The sequence below is a fragment of the Centruroides sculpturatus genome, unplaced genomic scaffold (assembly GCF_000671375.1).
Source record: "Centruroides sculpturatus isolate CEXI.00-Female unplaced genomic scaffold, Cexi_2.0 scaffold296, whole genome shotgun sequence".
Taxonomy (NCBI): Eukaryota; Metazoa; Arthropoda; class Arachnida; order Scorpiones; family Buthidae; genus Centruroides; species Centruroides sculpturatus.
In genome coordinates this window covers 366,656-383,917 of record NW_019384990.1, presented here as the reverse complement: position 1 = coordinate 383,917, position 17,262 = coordinate 366,656, and the positions used below count along the sequence as shown (strand labels likewise).

General features: G+C 31.2%; 1 protein-coding gene across 8 annotated transcripts in view; it reads left to right on the top strand.

Annotated features, from left to right (window-relative positions):
- Window positions 1-160: 160 nt before the first annotated feature.
- Window positions 161-17,262, top strand: part of LOC111632985 — a 67,178-nt gene continuing 50,076 nt past the window's right edge. Inside the window, exons 1-2 of one of the 8 annotated variants that reach the window (XM_023377502.1) lie at window positions 3,977-4,144; window positions 9,569-9,732. The gene's annotated coding sequence lies outside the window, so the exon portion shown is untranslated. Of the gene's footprint in view, window positions 441-3,976; window positions 4,145-4,179; window positions 4,503-4,564; window positions 5,251-9,568; window positions 9,733-17,262 lie in introns of those variants that run through there. The other 7 variants (XM_023377501.1, XM_023377500.1, XM_023377506.1 and 4 more) reach the window with 7 other exon arrangements.

Below are 17,262 nucleotides of genomic sequence, written 5' to 3'. Positions count from 1 at the left end.
GAAAGGTAGCACGTTCTTGGTTGGTTCTTTTGTAACGGTGAAGGTCATAATAGGAAAGAAAAATATTCAACCAACTGTTACTTGATACATACGACGGTGACTGGATCGTCCTTTCCGCATGGTGGCATCCTGTAAATAATCAAGAACTGTTTTTCTCTCCTCATATTTCTTTGTGATACTCTCGCGTTAACATTAAGCGCAGCAAAACCTCTGAAGAAATTAAAGGGGGAAGAAAAAAAAACATTCTCATGTTCTATCAAGCGTATCGTAGACCTTGAAATACAGCGTAATGATTATATCGTAGGTAGGGCAGGATACCAGTGGGCAATTCGCCTTAGGGTCTACTATATGCTACAGGTTCCTGACGCCATTTGCCAAGAAGTAGAGACGACTTCTACACCAGGAATATATATATATATACATGTAATCGACTTACTCAGGTAAGATTGTTTGAAGCTATAGATAAAGTAACAGTAAAGTGTATTATACGTGGCGATCCAGTGTAAATTTCTTAAAGGTACACTGCAGTTTTTGGAATGCCGTTTTGACTCCTCAGGAATGCCAATGTGACAGTATATCTAGGGGTGCATTAATGCAATTAAGGGTATATCGAGTGTTTAACGCTATTGAAACCGATACTGTTCATTGTAAATCGAAATTTTAATGGAATTTTATCGCATAAATGAGGTTAGTATGTTATCGGCATGGTTAAACAAATGTCATTAAGGCAAAAGTATGAGAATTTATTGTTGTTAAGGTAGTATACAGCAAGTAGGTCTGTCTGTTAAGTGATTAATTGAAATTCCCACGCCGTTTCTTTTATATATATTTAATTAATAGACTGAAGGAAACGTAAGTTTTTTAGTGTTATTTTTTTTCATGTATGCCGGTGTTACGTTACTCGAAATATTTTAATCTATTTAACAGTTGGATGATTTTTCTATTTAAGAAAAACATTCCATTCCATTTTTCTAGCTTAACCTTATTTTTTGATAGAATATTTTACTTAATAATTATATATTACGCGTGATTATAAATAATTCATGGGTAACGCATTACCATAAAATAGTTATGATGTTATTCCAGAAAAATGATGAATTCTTCTCCTTTGATCGCATATTTGTTACTTAAAAATACAAATTTGTCATAAAAATTTGTATTTTTTGCTGCTTTTTTTTGGCTTTAAACTCGATATTTTATTGCCTGACTTTCCAATAAAAGAAACAAAACAAGTATTACTATTTTCACTTGTTGATTCTATCTAATTTTATTGAGGAAAATTGAGACAATAACTATTGTAGATGTTTGTAAAGATATATGCTTTAATATACCCTAGATAGGTGTATAAATATTAATATCATTTCTAACGTGATAAAGATAATTTTCTATTGTTTCTTAATTAACTAACAGGCTGTTTAATTGTTAGAAAATAAATTTATATTGTTACGTTTACGCAATTCGATTTTTAAATTTTAATTGTTATAAAGTATTTTTTAACAGAAGAGTTTTTAATTGTTGCAACAGTCGGATCCAAAAGGGTCTTTATACAATACAGAAGGGAATTGGTTCGGCTTCCTTACAATACGTAAACCAAGAACCCATTCGTTAGTACCGGATAATATTATTGTAGAATACACAATGGTTAAAAAATTAGTAACGAGATAGAGATATTATGAGGGATTAAGATACCTTATGTTCTGTTGATACTTAGCGTTATATTACAATGTTACTTCGCTTAATTCGCTAAGAGAAATTCTACCGCCGATAGTACAAATCTATACAGGGTGGTCTAAAAGTTAGTTAACATTACAAAGCTCAATTTCTCTCATCGTGTAAAAAGATAATGTTGATAGTTTACGATTCATTTTCTCAATTGTAATTGTTACACGAAGCACGGTTAATTGACTTTTAGGCCAATCAAAAGAATATTTTAATGGTGAATCAGAAGGAAGAGTCAGAAGATCATTTTGCACACAAATCCCCAAAATTTAGTCGCCAATGTGAAAAAAATCAGACTAATTTATATTGTTTTATATCTTCTTAATCTTTTATATTTATCTCTCTAAATGGCAGATTCATTAGGTTAATTTCCCTGTTGAAAACGACCTTTGACCCCCGAATTCTTCTCTTAAAATTACACATTTTTTAACAATTAAAAATGGCACTTTTCATCAGTCTAAATCGATCATTTTTAAGGTTTTATTGTTTAAAACATGTCACCGATAATGGCAGCAGCTGTGAACAACCATTTTTATATATATATATATATATTTTTTACTGTTACAGAATAGCGTGACTTTCACAGGAAATGAATCAAATCGTCACTTCCGATGAAGGGCTCCTCTAATTATCGGTTACGAGACGAGACGTCGCAATCAAAACAAGGTTAATGAACTTATTTGAAGACTTTTAAGTAGTTCTTTGACTTCTACTGTTACTCTACACAACAACATTTTTGCATATACATACACAAGAGATTGAACGTATACAGCATACCGTTACGTTGCCTAATTAAGCGTATAATTTTAGAAAGGCCAACGATAAGGATCGTAACTTATTAGCAAAACAATTGATATTGTTTTATGCAGTTATTTAAAGACCGTATCTCGCCGGAAGTTACGTATGCGCACACTTTTATATATCCCCCCTAAAAAACGCAGTTTTCTCCCCTGAGCGATGCTGTAACATAACCCATTGTTAACTTTACGCATTAGTGAGATGAAGAATTTCAGTAGGAGCTGCTTATGGGATATTCGAGTTTAGGGGTGTGTCAGGAATGGTCGTTAATTTCTCATTGCTGGTATTTGACCCCATCTTTTATCTTGCAGCATCCCCTTTTATGGGAATTCGCATTTTGGGCGGCGTGATTTAACGTAATAACTTTTGTCAAGGGGGGAGAATAATTCTTTCAAATTATATTAGAGCGTGACGTTTGGTTTTTGAATGGAACCGCTATTAAGGAAACTTGGGAGGGGGTTGGAGGTTTATACTCGGTTCTAAGTAGATCGGAAAAGTTTACACTTAAAATGGGCGGTTTAGTAGGTTTGTTTACTCACGAAGGGGGGATATTGCACTCTAATGAGTAAGTCGAGTCAATAGGTTAATGCGTGGGATCGTTTAAGTTTAGTAGAACATTCTGAGAATTATTCGAGTGGGGGGAGATCGTTTTACACTACACAAATTCCACCTTGTATGAAGCATGCCCCTGTTAATAAGTGTAAATTTAAATAGTTGTGGGCCTAAACTATATCAGGTCCCGCTCTATCAAATATACCCTAAGCTGCAGAGTCGTAACACGAGGTCCTGGTATTCGATAATATATGCAAATGATATAAATTCTATGGATCAAATGGCCCCATTTTTTTCTATAATTTAAAAATGATTCGTACTCAAAACGAGGACAATTTTTTCTCAAACTGGTAACCCCTATTTGATTTCTTTATTTATCTTTAAATATTTCCTGAATGAAATTACAGTTACAATATTTCAATTGTTTCATTGGATAGAAGGGGGGGACTTTTTGACATTAATTTGAAAATCAATTTTTTGAGGGGTATAATTTAAATTTAAAAATAAAATAAATATACATATAACTAACATACCTAATACGCTATAAATTTAACAGGAAAAAAATTATAGTTAAATTAATATAAATTAAATCTGTATGTTTGTCTGTATGTAGTACTGTACTACTTCAAAAAATCTCTGCTGTAGGATTGGACCTTAACCCAATATCGGTTGTTGTCCCTGTTTCTCAATGTTATACACAGTCACAATGACCTTTTAGCCTTCTAGAAAGGAACGTGGACCTAAAATTTATTCACATGTATTCAGAATTTCACTTTCAATACCCATTAATACCTGTGTTTTAGAAGAATAGTTATTAATGACTTAATTAATGTAGAATTTAATAAGTAAAAGTATACAAGTTATCGTATAAACAAGTCATAAAAATGATTTCGTGTTGCGTAACGACGCTTCAGGTGTAGAAGAACAGAAGAAAAGAATACTGTACTTTCTCTTAACGTAACTGGGACATCTGATTGTTATTTTCCGGTTGATATTATTACTAAAGCAACATCGAATAATTATAGACGACGTAGAAAGTTCGGAATAACAACTTTTTCTGTACGCACCTGTACCGGTAAGTACATACACCAGTTTCATTTTTAGTTCTCGTTTTCTTCCCAAGATGGCGCCGTTTATTCCCTTTTGTTACTACGGTAGCATTTTTAAAGTTCGAATATTCGAGTGTTTGGTATTGTTTTAACGTAAATCTTGGAATAATTGAGAAGTTAAAGAACACGCGAATTTCTTCAGGGTAGTGATTGGCGCCCTTGAACTTTAGCCCTTGAGCCGAGTGTATACTTAATGCCACATCTATAGTTAAGAGCGCGTTTGAAATGCCTTCTAACAGAAGCAGGTTGTGGGGAAGATCTTGAACATAGAATCCAAAGTATGCAATGCTGATAGGCACCATTTTAAATCCTTTAATTCGGTATGTAAGTAAAAAAATTTTTTTAAGTATATCACTGTGTTAAAGTACAGTACCTTATTGATTTATTACGATAAAAGGTCTACAATTTAAGGCTTTTTATCCTGTAAATTTCTATTCTTTATTTACTGTAGTGTAAGTGATTCCTAGCATAGGTAAAACAATGGTTACTCGAGGGCTCGAATCATGGGAAATTCCACTTTCTATTTACCTGGAGGACCTTTTTTTTTATTGCTATTCGTATAATAAAATAATTACTTGGAACCGAATCAGGTTTTGACGCTGACAAGGCTACACAACAATAGAAAAGCTATATACAACGTTATTTTGTTTCCCCCTTATTGTACAAAGTTCGCCGTGTTATAATGTCTCCATTGTTATTACAAATCACGAAAAGCATCCAGTGTAATAGGTCAAACTATACATATGTTAATATAAAATTTCTGAATGTATAAAATTGATGTTTTTTTTAAATATTTAAACATTTATCTTTTTTATTACTTAATAAAATATTCGATAAGAAATTGACTTCTTTGCAATCAGATGGCGCCACCGTCTATGTAATTCTGAAAGCGATCATTTTTGTCGATCGCTATTGTTAGAGTATTGTTTTTCTTGTGTTTTCGCGTGTAATTGCGTGCAATTTGTTACTTGTTGCGTGAAACTTATAAGATTATTTACTGGCTTTTTTTTTAATTGTAAGGAGTTAATAGAATCGCCTTAGATTCCCTGTAAGGAGAGTGAGTGTACGCAAGGTAAGACTAGTTTGTATTAGTCACAATACGTTTTATCGTGCTCCGAAACAAAAACTGTAAACAAAATAAACAAAAATATAAACTAAATCTTATCGAAAATCGAACTTTTACATATCCAAAGAGGCGCCGTTTGTGTTAATCGGTTAGTGACCTTATAGTGGATAATAGAAACCTTACGAATGTTCCTGCTAACATTACTAAACAATATAAAGTCCAAAATGACAAAAGAGATGCAAGGGATAAAGTTCTAAATTGATTCATACCAAAAAAAAATGGGAGGGGAAAGAAAAACAAACCCTTCCCTTCTCAACCTTCTATTATGGAGTCTTGTTTATTACATTAGACAGGTATATTAAAAATAAAATTGATTGTGTTAGAAAGTAAACAAGTAAATTAAGACTTAAGAATGTATATTACTGCTGGGTGTGCCCATATATATATATATATATTTTGTACCATTAACAACCCATAAAAGGGGAAAAATTTTTCTCTTGGGCTAACAACTTTTCTTGATTTGTGATAGATAGATCCCTTGGGCGAAATTATTTAAAGTCAGATAAACAATACAAGGACAGGTTGAACTTTCTGTTTTACTACTTGATATCAAAGAAATGTTTTCTGTACGTAGTAACATTATAAAAATTTACATTTTATTATTAATTTTACATCCTATAACTGATAAAAATCACCATTTATGCACTTATAGTAAATCAAATTATTTCATGGTATGCAGTAAAAGAAACTGTATGTAAGAATTGTAACTCTAAGTAAAGAAGGTCCTCTCTACTTTTTTATGCTGTAAAACAGGGCATCTCATAATCTACCAGGGCCTTAAGAAGCTGAGAGGCCCTTCGTACGTGTATTTTATGCATCACTTGATCTACCAAAGTGCATAAAAGTGATTTGAATAAAAAGAAATAGTGTGGAATGCATTATTTTTGAGTCCCCGTAAATATGACGCCCTAGCCAAATGGCCCTTCTGGCTTCCTTGTAATGAGGCCTGACTGTATAATAATCATGCAAGTGGAATGTGCATACGCTTGAAAACACCTTAAAAGAGACATAATTTTAAATAAAACAATTTTTTAAATCATGGAAAAACGATCTTTATAGAAAATAAATTCTATTAAAATGCGACCCCATTAATAAATTTACATTATGTAAATGAATTATTCATTATTAAATAGAAGCAAATTGTTAATATATATATATTTTTTTATTGCTATAACAACATTGCTAACCGGTATTCCTGCATTATATTTGTTGAAAAAATAACGCCAACGCTTTTAAGATATCATTGTCATAGAAAGAAAACTTGGTTATTTGACTTTTCATTTATTAAAAACATTCTAAAATTATCGTAAAATTAATTTTTTTGGAGGGTTTTCTAAAAATTAATGCAAAGTTTCGGTTAAATTTGCTCAATTTTATTGTATTTTCATTAAATTTTCGAAAAACATCGCCCGAATCGAGTTTTTAGGGAAATTCCCAGAAACTTCCCTATGAAATTTAGGGAAATTTCTTGGGGCTAGGGAAATTTCTTGTGTAGGGAATTTTTGGGATTTTTATTTCTGTAAAAATTTAATTTTAAAATGATTTAAAGTGATTTAAATAGTCACACATTCCCGTAGTAAATGAGAAGTTAATGAACTAAAAAAAAAGCCATTTCCCTAAATTTTCCCTCACATTTTTCCTTCGATTTTAAAATTAAAAGTTTATATATAAAAATTTCTCTACCTATCAGTTTATTGTTTATAAATCTTTATCTAATAAATTTTTATTTGTTAATTTTCCATTTTATTATTCTGACGATATTAAATATAGATAACGTAATCGCTTAATTCAACAGACAAATGAACAGTTTAATAATAAAATTCCGATTACAATCTTCTGAAAATAATGAAATTAGGCAAATCTTTATTTGGGTAAATACTAAATCATGTGATCAAAATTTTCCCTGTATATCCCTAAATATATTCTAAATCTACTGAATTTTTTCGAAATTCTTTAAATTTTTTTTAGTTATTTCATTTATTTAAATTATAATATTCATTTAGAATAAAATTATTCAAATATAACTTTCTTTAATTAGGTCTTATATTTGAGGAAAATACTGGATCATTGTTATTGACCAGATCTTTTCTTTTTCCCTGAATATCCCCAAATATATTTCCCTAATCTACTGAATTTTCGAAATTTCTTTAAATTTCCCTACATTAGTTATTTCATTTAGTTAAATATGTCGCAACAAAACTTCTCAAATATTTTTCGATTAAATTAGCGAAGTCTTTTATTTGGGGGGAAAAACTGAGATGAAAACTTTCCCTGAATATCCCTAAATATTCAAAGTTTGATTTTTTTTATTTAAAAATACTTTATAATAATGAGATTTTTATATTTATTTTTAAAGACACGCCTTAGAGTAATTTTAATTTCTTATCATTTATTCTAGGACGATATTATTTTTAGTGAATAGTCGCTTATTATATACTTCCGTGATATACTTAAGAGATGTTATTAGCAGATACACATTCTCTCTTAGGAATGATATACAATCTTATTGTTTATGTAGAGCGAATCATTTGCTTATCTCTTATCTTCAGGGGAGGTAATGTTTTATATTTCTTTAATATTAAACCGTTCACCTGAACTGGATTAGAGACGACATTATCAACAACAAAGAAAGTAAACAAAGGAAAATAACGCTGAAATTCTTTACATTTTGTGTGAAAAGAACTTTCTTTTTTTCATCTTATAAATTTTGATCATTAAATACACGATTAAAATATATATATATATATATTATTTCCTACAATTAAAACCATGTACACAAAATTGATTTATGCCAGAAAAATCTCGATTCAATGGATCTAGGGAAATTTCCCCAAATTTCCCTAAATCGATATATTAAACTCTAAATTTCCCGAATATAAAATTCAAAAAATATATTGTGACGTTTTCTTGTATTATTAATAAGAGTGTTTTGTGTTCTGTTCCTTTATCAGGGGATGAATGCTATGCAAATATCCGCAATTTCCCTTAAATTTCCCTTTTGTGTAAAATCATAGAAACATCACTTCCAGGGGAAAATCTGAAGTATTAATTTTAAATTGATTAATTACCTGACCGGTAGGGAAATTCCCGTTTTTTTCCTTAAATTTAACAAAAATTCCTGAAAATATTTTTTTTCTTAATTTAATCTTTAAATATGTTAAATTATTCCTTAAAAACAATGACAAAATATCGAAATTATAGTTTCTCCCGAAGGTAATGATGGATTTTTATTGTGCAATTGCGAATAAATTCAACACAAAATGATATGTTAATTATTCGTATCAGTAATTACATCTGGATTATATTTATTTTTTTGTTCCAGAAAATATTTACCTTCTTGAACCCCCTGGATACTACGTAATTAAGCGATGTTTGATAAGGAATAGCATTAACTATGCGACAAGATTGTGCACAAGAGGCGGCGTGGGATGTAATCCTAGCTTGTCTCCACCTTGACTCCAACCCACACTCATCTATCTCACTACAGGCGGGCATATATCTAAGATACTCTGTGGGATGGATATCGGCAGGCAGGGTTTAAATTGAGACCCTTCTTTGTCTCTCCTCCTATCTTCACTTCGACCAGTTTCTTTAATAATGGCTACTTTAAAGGTTATTGACACTTCATGCCTTATTTTCTTGTGCTTTATGTTGGCCTTATACAGTTTATGGAGGTAGAAATTGAAGAAAAACATCATAAATAAAATTTATCCTGATTGATAATAGCTTTGTTTACCATCTTTTGAATTTTTATAATAATAATAAATACAGTCAAACATGGCCTGCTGTTTAGAGATGGACGTTATTGTATATATTTCTTTATTCAAGCCTTCATTATGAAGTTTATTAGACATGATAATGGGATATATATTTAAAACTATGTTAAAGTATGGATTATTATGAACACCTCCGCCGATATTTCGTACCTAAACGATGCAATTTCAATAATTTATGCCGTATAAACCATAATTTCAGTTACAGATTTGCATATAATTCTTTATTTTATATAAACTTTTCAAGATAAACCAACAGCATACTTCATACTTTAAAAATACAGTAATTCATGCAATATAAAATACTCCAATATGGCGTCCATTTTCAAATTTACACAATAACAAATTGATTAGTTGATAACATAATTGAAATATTTGGAATTTTTTAAAGTAAATTATGCTCATAAATTAATAATTATATTCATTATTTAATAGTTACATACGGAACCTGTTAAAATATACTGTATTTTTTTTTTAACGTGTTAAATTAGATTCGTTGGACTTTATACACGCTGATGAATCACGTTTTCAAGTGCAAGTTTGTCTGATGTTCGCTAATTTATCGAACAGATAAATAATATTTTGATATCGAAACCTGTATTTTTATTTATTTTTATAACACGTAAAATTGGATATGAAAACTCGATTGTTCCTGGTAAGTGCTGAAGTTATTATTTACATTTTTTTTTTGCTTATTTTTGTAGATAAAACTGCAAACTTTAATGGAAGTTGGCTTTATTTTTAAGCTTTTATAGATTATAGATAGCGTGTATATACTATTTTACTCATAATACAATACATTGACTTGTGAAAAGAAGTTATTGTGTAATGATATACGTGTAAAAGTGGAGAAATTTTAAGATGAACAATAGTTAGAATATTTCAAGTGGAAACACATGAAAGAATATAGAAACAAAACATAATAGGGATATATAAATACTGTGAAAAACACGTGAATAGGTAGATACAGTACAAAAAAAAGGGGAACATTCATGACACGCATACAAAGGTTGATACAAAAGACACGAGAGGGACATTTATATACCATGGGAAGACACAAAGAACTGACAAGAATGTAGGGAAAAAAAATACATAAACAGGAGGAATACAGGAAAGTATACAGAAAAGTTACGTAAGATGATAGAAGCTTAAAGTAAGACCTGATAAGCATTTAAAGTAAGATTGTAACATAACGGGAATATACCAAGGGGCGTAGATTTAACGATGCAACCAAACGTGACATTGAAACGTTCATGAATAAATATTTACCCACATGATCGTCATAGATGAAAACCAAAATCATTCTGAATAAAAATGGAAAGAAAACAGTGCGTTTTTCTTTAATTTTCTACTATACAACTAGCTGAATTCTACATTAATTTTCTAATTATGTTAATTAGAATCATATTTATGTAAGGGACGTATTTGTAAACCTAGTGCCTTGTTTGCTGTGATGATTACAACGCTTTAGGCGCTGCTTCTTATACTATGTAGAAGCCATCACGTACTTGTATAAGGTCTGAGGTAATAGTCTTTTGGAACAAACACGTTCTCCCGGCATTTTAACATCGTGACTGGTGTGGCGCCAAGGTGGGATACAATTAATAGGAGAGAAACCGAAAGCATCCAGCTGTAAATATATGTCTCGTCTTAAAGTTGCTTTATGCAATAGAAAATAATTGTCGTTAGGAGTAATGAGTTGCCTACTGTTATAAAAAAAAAAAAAAAGTTAAAGGGGAGAAAAAAATAAAATAACTTCTATGTGGTGGTGACTTTTTGCCCTCATTATTATATCATTTTAAACCGTTAGAATGAAGAATTCCTCGGTATATTAATCAAAAATGGTATAATTTGACTGGAAATTCTTAAATTATGTTCTTATAATCTTCCTTTCTACATACAAATAAATTACTCTAGCATTAATCTTGATGTCATGCTATATGAATAATTACATTTTGAATAAGTTTAATTTGATTTTGGGTTAATCTATTGAATATTTGTTGTTAATTTCGTTCCTTAGAAAAGGCACCATATTTACATAAAATCCTTGTGAAGATTTATGCGAATAAGTCTATGAGTTTATGATGCAAAATTCGCCTGAATTTCTATGCAACAAGAACTTGTATACATTATTTTGTGAAGGAGAGGGCCTCTTGTATGTTTTAACTTAGGGCCACAAGTCTAAGTCATGCCCTGAGTTATCTATATGAAAATATGTAGGTTATATCAATTCAAAGACATTGACAGCGTAAGTGGCAACAGAAAATTTATTTTATTTATTAAAATAACTGATATTTTTTTAATGTTTTGGGTTGATATAACTGCTAAGAAGTTACTGTTGTTGCTTGTTGCCTTCAGGCCTTTTAAGTATTCCTAATACATTTCTGGAGAAGAACGTTAATGAGTATCAGAATAATATTTAAATGTAGATTTGACGATAGAAAACGTTAATAATACATTACAAAAATAAAAATAAACTTAATTTTTTATTAAAAATCATCGAAAGCATAAGTGATTTTTCGAAATAATACAAATACAGAGGTAAACACGCAAAATTTACATGGATAAATGGAAAAAAATCCTAGTGAATAATAACTATTATAATTATTTTAGCAATTTTAAAGCTCGGATTCGGAAAAGTAGCAATTCGATTAATTTATTAATTTATTACTAACGTATTTACATGGATTGCGCATAATATTAATGCCGGAAAAGGAAGAAAATAAAAATACAAATAATTGGTAAAGTCAACTGCGCAGTTACATTACATGTTAGTAAGGCTATACTTTGAATAAAAGTTATATTTTTTGCATTGTGTAAGCATTAAATTTATATAAATTAAAGCATTTTAACTCGTAATTTTTAATATTTATATTAGTAAAAACTTACTTTTCTCATCATAATTAGAGTCATGTTCACTAATTTGATCGTCAGAAACATTAAGATTGCCACTGTCTAAATGGAACACGACGTAATTAACATTATCACGATTTTTCTAATTAGTTAATTCATGCGTGACAGTTTTAAGAGGATAATTTGTTATGCTATTTGCCTTATTAACTTCGAAATATATACCATGGTGTATTAATTATAAACTTTTTTTCCTCTATGGCAATGCTTTATCCGTGATAATAAAGACATATTTATTAGTTATTTTGCATGTTTCCTTTATATTTTCCTCGTGGAAGAAATTCATAATTAATAATTTAAAGTTTTATTTATTTAATTTAGCCTATTTAGTGTATAATTTTTATATTTCAGCGTGCGCGTTATACACGGTTCGCAGGCGTAAATGCAAATTTTAAGCTTTTAATATTTTCACATGATCACGAATGCTTTTTACTGTTATAAAAGAATACTTAAATAGAATATTTTCACAAGTGGCCTTTCGCTATGTATGCAAGAACGTAACCTAAGATTTGGTGTCAAGGGTCATCATTCTAACCTATATCCATGGAAAAGGGCGTGTACCCCTCAAAAATAGTGTAAAATAACAAGTGTAAATGCTCATAATAACGGACTGGATCGTATTTAAGAGGGAAATAGAAGGCCTCGTAATTGTAGTCTCGACCCGAATTTTACTGCCTTTTCTCTTCGTCCATATCAAAATGTCGAATATTTTCCTATCCAAACGTTAAAGACTTTAACAATAAACTTACATATTATTATTATTTATTTTATTTCTTTTTAATGAAGACTTTGTGGGATTAATTTTATTTATTACCATTAAATTACCCTTTAGAATCGTAATTTACACTAGTTTATTATTAGTGTAGGTACAATTTTCTTATTTTAATAGCGCTTCGGTCCCCAAAGCAGGATTCTTCAACTTCGATTTTGTTACCTTAAAAGTACAGTACATGGACTATAATTAATTATTCTAATTATTTATCTATAAACGTCTTCTATAATATCAAAATTAATATATGTTTTGAGTCTTTAAGTATTCCAGAATTGGCTTAATTACTACAACTTTACTGGCTACATTACTAATTAGTGTACTTCGAATTATATAAAAATAGATGTATCTTATTGATAGATTAATAATTTTTATTATTTAATATTTATCACACCAATTTGTAACCACACTTACGCGATTTTAAACCTTTTATTTTCATTGTCTATTATAAAAATTAATACACAACCAAAAAATCTTATTTTGATAAAATGCATTTCGGGTTGTTTTTTTAAATTATAATTCCTCTTCAGTTAGCATTCTTTTTTAAGGATTTTAAAGAGCAGATCTAGACCATTGGTTTACAGTACAGGTATACCTCGCCTTACGTCGGTAATTGATTCCAGGAGAACGACGTAAGTCGAAAAACGACGTAAGTCGAATTTACTTGTCTCCGAATCTACTTGTCACTAGGCTAAACCATAAATTACCATTCCCGATTCTGTATTTTATTTATTAATGCATTTTTAATAATATATGGTTAATAATGATGTATTTTAAGCTTACAAACAAATAAATTTTATTTTTTAATATAGTACAGAAAANTTTTATTATTTAATATATACTATAAAAAGTTCTTGTATTTTTCTAAAGTCAAGGTTAACAACTGCCTTGGGTTAAACTCTGTATAAGCTTTATTTTTATGAATAACAAACTAGGTTATGTTTAAACGTAGTTATACTCTAGTAGGAATGTTCTTCTTGTTTTGTTACGCTGGTATAAGAAGAAGAAAATTTCCTTTCGCCTTTTTTTTTCTACTGTATTTTTTTTTTATATTTAACTCGTCTGCATTACGTTACTGGGCGTGTCTTTGTAGTCCCTCGGGGTGTGGGTTTCCAACCAGTCTCATGAGGTTTGTCCCACTTCCCAATCTCAACCTGGCTCACCTTGGTGCCTCGTTTATTATGCCCCCATGCTCTCTTCGTTATTTAGAGGTTCGCTTTTACAGATTTTTAACTTATTAAAAACGTTATAAGCTAGTCGAGGGGGAGAGGAGAATTACAATAAGCTTTCAATAGAAGCGCTCTAGTATAAGGCATGCTCTTTTCTTCTAACCTCCCTTCTATTTACGTCACGCGTTTAGACCAAAGTCTTTTCGAGTTAATTAAGTCTAGAACCTTTACAATTATATTTTGGAAGGGAGAAATAACAATAATTAATAACTTAACAACTGTTTTTCTTTCTAATTCTGGCTCACTTCCATAGAAGAAGAAGAAAAATGTAGGATAATTTACTAATAAATTTTACTCACTTTATGTGTTTGTACGTCACGATTTTTACAAATTACCCATTAAACTATAGTTTAATCTGTTGAATTGTTCACGTTTCTTAAATGTTTATATATATAGAAACAATGTAGAGTAAGGTACCAAAGTTTTTTTGTAGCTTTAAAATCGTATAAAACACACTCTCAGTTAATTGTGTTTATAGAGAAAAAAATTAATGTGAAAAAACTAATTTCCGACAGAAGTAAAAGTCTACTAGAAAACCTGTTTTCTATTCAATCTCCTTTCGATCATTGGAAACAAAGAGAAGTCCGTCTGTTCACACAAAAGAAGTAAACAGATGGACTCTTGCCCTCGGGTGTCACATTCTAGGATGCTACTTTAATAATAAAACTTCAGTTAACAACAATATATTTGCTTTAATTAACATTTAATAACAGAAAAACACTCGACAATCCCCCCCCAAAATTTACTGTAGATCCGTATAATTGAGGCTCTTGTTAAATTTTTGGTTACTTGTAATTACGTTTATTACAAGTTTGGAGAATTTTCAACACTTTTAACTCAATTTTTACTTCTTTCCTCGTGTTTAGATACTGATCTGCATGTTCTAATCTCCATTAAGTAAGTAAACGACAGTTTAATGGTCTTTGCCTGAGACTTTCAACCTACACATGATCCTACTTTAGGAAGAAACTGGTTGTAAACGTACCCACTTTCTCTTCTAAAACGTAACTTGATTTATTTTCAGGTTCTTAAAACTGTATTTTCTTTTTTAAATTGTTCTATTTTATACGTAACGAACTTTATAACCGTCACAGAGTTTCAAAAACTTTCCCCCTTTTTCCTTTACTGAACAATTGAATAAAGTTTCAAATTTTGTTTCAGCCCTAAGCTATAACAATAAGAGGACCTACCCTTCTACCAAATGTGAGGGCCTAAGCTATAACACGTATCCTTAGAGGCCCTTTTCCTATACCAAACAATGTGAGGCCCTAATTTAGTTTATGTGTAAATCCGGCTCTGGGTGGAATGCGGTTTCTTAAACAGATGAACCTTCCAGATTTGGCCCCCTTATTAGTTTCGGAAAGGGTTTTTTTTTCCTTCTTCTTCTTCTTCTTCTTCTTCTTCATCTTTTTTTTTTCCTTAAGTGACCGTGAATGCTCTGTAGGACAATAAAAAAGAAGAAAGAAGGGGCGCATCTTTGCACGTAAAGGTGTAGAAACCGTGACACCTGCTCACCTGTTTCTGAATCACCTCCCTTGGGAGGAAGGTCGGTTGTATGAATGGTTGGGAATATCCACCACCGCCCTGCTTTCTTTTTAGTGGAGGGCAAGCGATCAGAAATCCGCACGAAATTACGAATTAATTTTCAAAATTTGTGGCATTTCTGTAACAGATTTACAGTTTACGAGGCGCCATTTTTGTCTCTATTTATTAGAAAATCTCTCCTTAAGAATCGAATACAATACACTATACATTTTAAGATTTGAGTTAAGGAGAGGACCCTTAAACAACACGAAAGGTAAAGGGCCTATAAAAATGGGTCAAAATTCTAAAAGAAAAATCGAAAGATAATAATTAAGTATTTCCAATTATTACATACACCAATTCCCTGGATAATTAGGTAATCATCTTCATCCAATTGTTGGCTTTAATTGTAAATTAAATATATAATCTGGTATGAAGATGAATAGAATGCTTTTGAGACATTACAGGGAGGACCGGCGCGTGTTAAATAACCACGAAACACCACGCGGAAGAAGAAAAAAGTCATAAGATAATTGGCGTGAAATGCGGACACACTCAACTGTTGAGCTATCCACATACCTGCAAAGGGCGCTGACCTCTTATTTATGTGCTCTTTATGTTCTTTCAGGTCGGTCGTATGGTATATACAGAGGAGGAGAAAGTGGTTTGCCCTTCTACTTTCACCAAGATAACTGGATTAGAATTCCGTTCAAACCATTATAAAATTTCGCTTGATTTTACAGCGATAAATTTCGCTCTGTCACGCAGAATTTTAACTGTTTTTCCAATTCCCCTCCCCTCCTAACGAAGGGCCTCTTGTTAATTTAACAGGCCCTACCAATCTTATTAAATTCGGATAATAATTGAATGGTTTGTAGACGGACGGGATGTATATTATATCGATTTTTATATAAGATTTATACAGGAAAATGTTCTTCCTCCATTTTTTTTTTCGTTTTTTTTATTTTATTTTTTTAAACTGGTTCCGCCGGAATTTTGTAGACTGCAGATACTTGTCAGTGGGTCTTAATTTTTCATCGGGTCACACGTCATGCTCGTGTTCATTGTTTGGACTGAAATAGATGTGCTTATTTACGTCATTTAATGTGGAACATGTCGTTCTGAGAGTTGCATCATCAATTTTTTTTAGTGATTTTAGATATTTGTACGATATGATTTTAATAAAATTACTTTTCAGTATAAAATAAGGGCACATCACGTGTGGAAAATGTACAGTTTTGTGCTCCTCATTCGCGGATTTTCATATCGGGTGCTTCAGTTGGCCACGTGCAGTTTTACGGGTTTTCTTCACGTTGGTAACACCTAAATAGGGGCCAGTTTCCCATAGAAAATCCTCCCGGGAGGCATCACCCTTCTGCAGATCGCCCACGTGTACAAACAAATACAGATAAAACACCACCGAACACTAGTCGTGGGTTCGAGCAGAAACGTACTGGTATCGCGTTTTCTTCACCTAAATAGGGAGTTTTTTCATAAAATTCCTGCCATGAGACATCTTGAACAGATGTACCAAGGGGTGCTCTTGGCACAATGCCCATGTGTTACATTGCCTCATTTTATTAATCCAATTCTAAAATTCCCTAATTTCAGAAGCCATGATACAAGCATTTTTGAAATGAATTATTATTATTATTATTATTTTGAACATGAGTCATCCAGGAGTGACGTCCCGTGACTGATTCACCTCTAAAAATCACCGAGCTGAATCACGTTTCGTGAACGTCCACCCTCC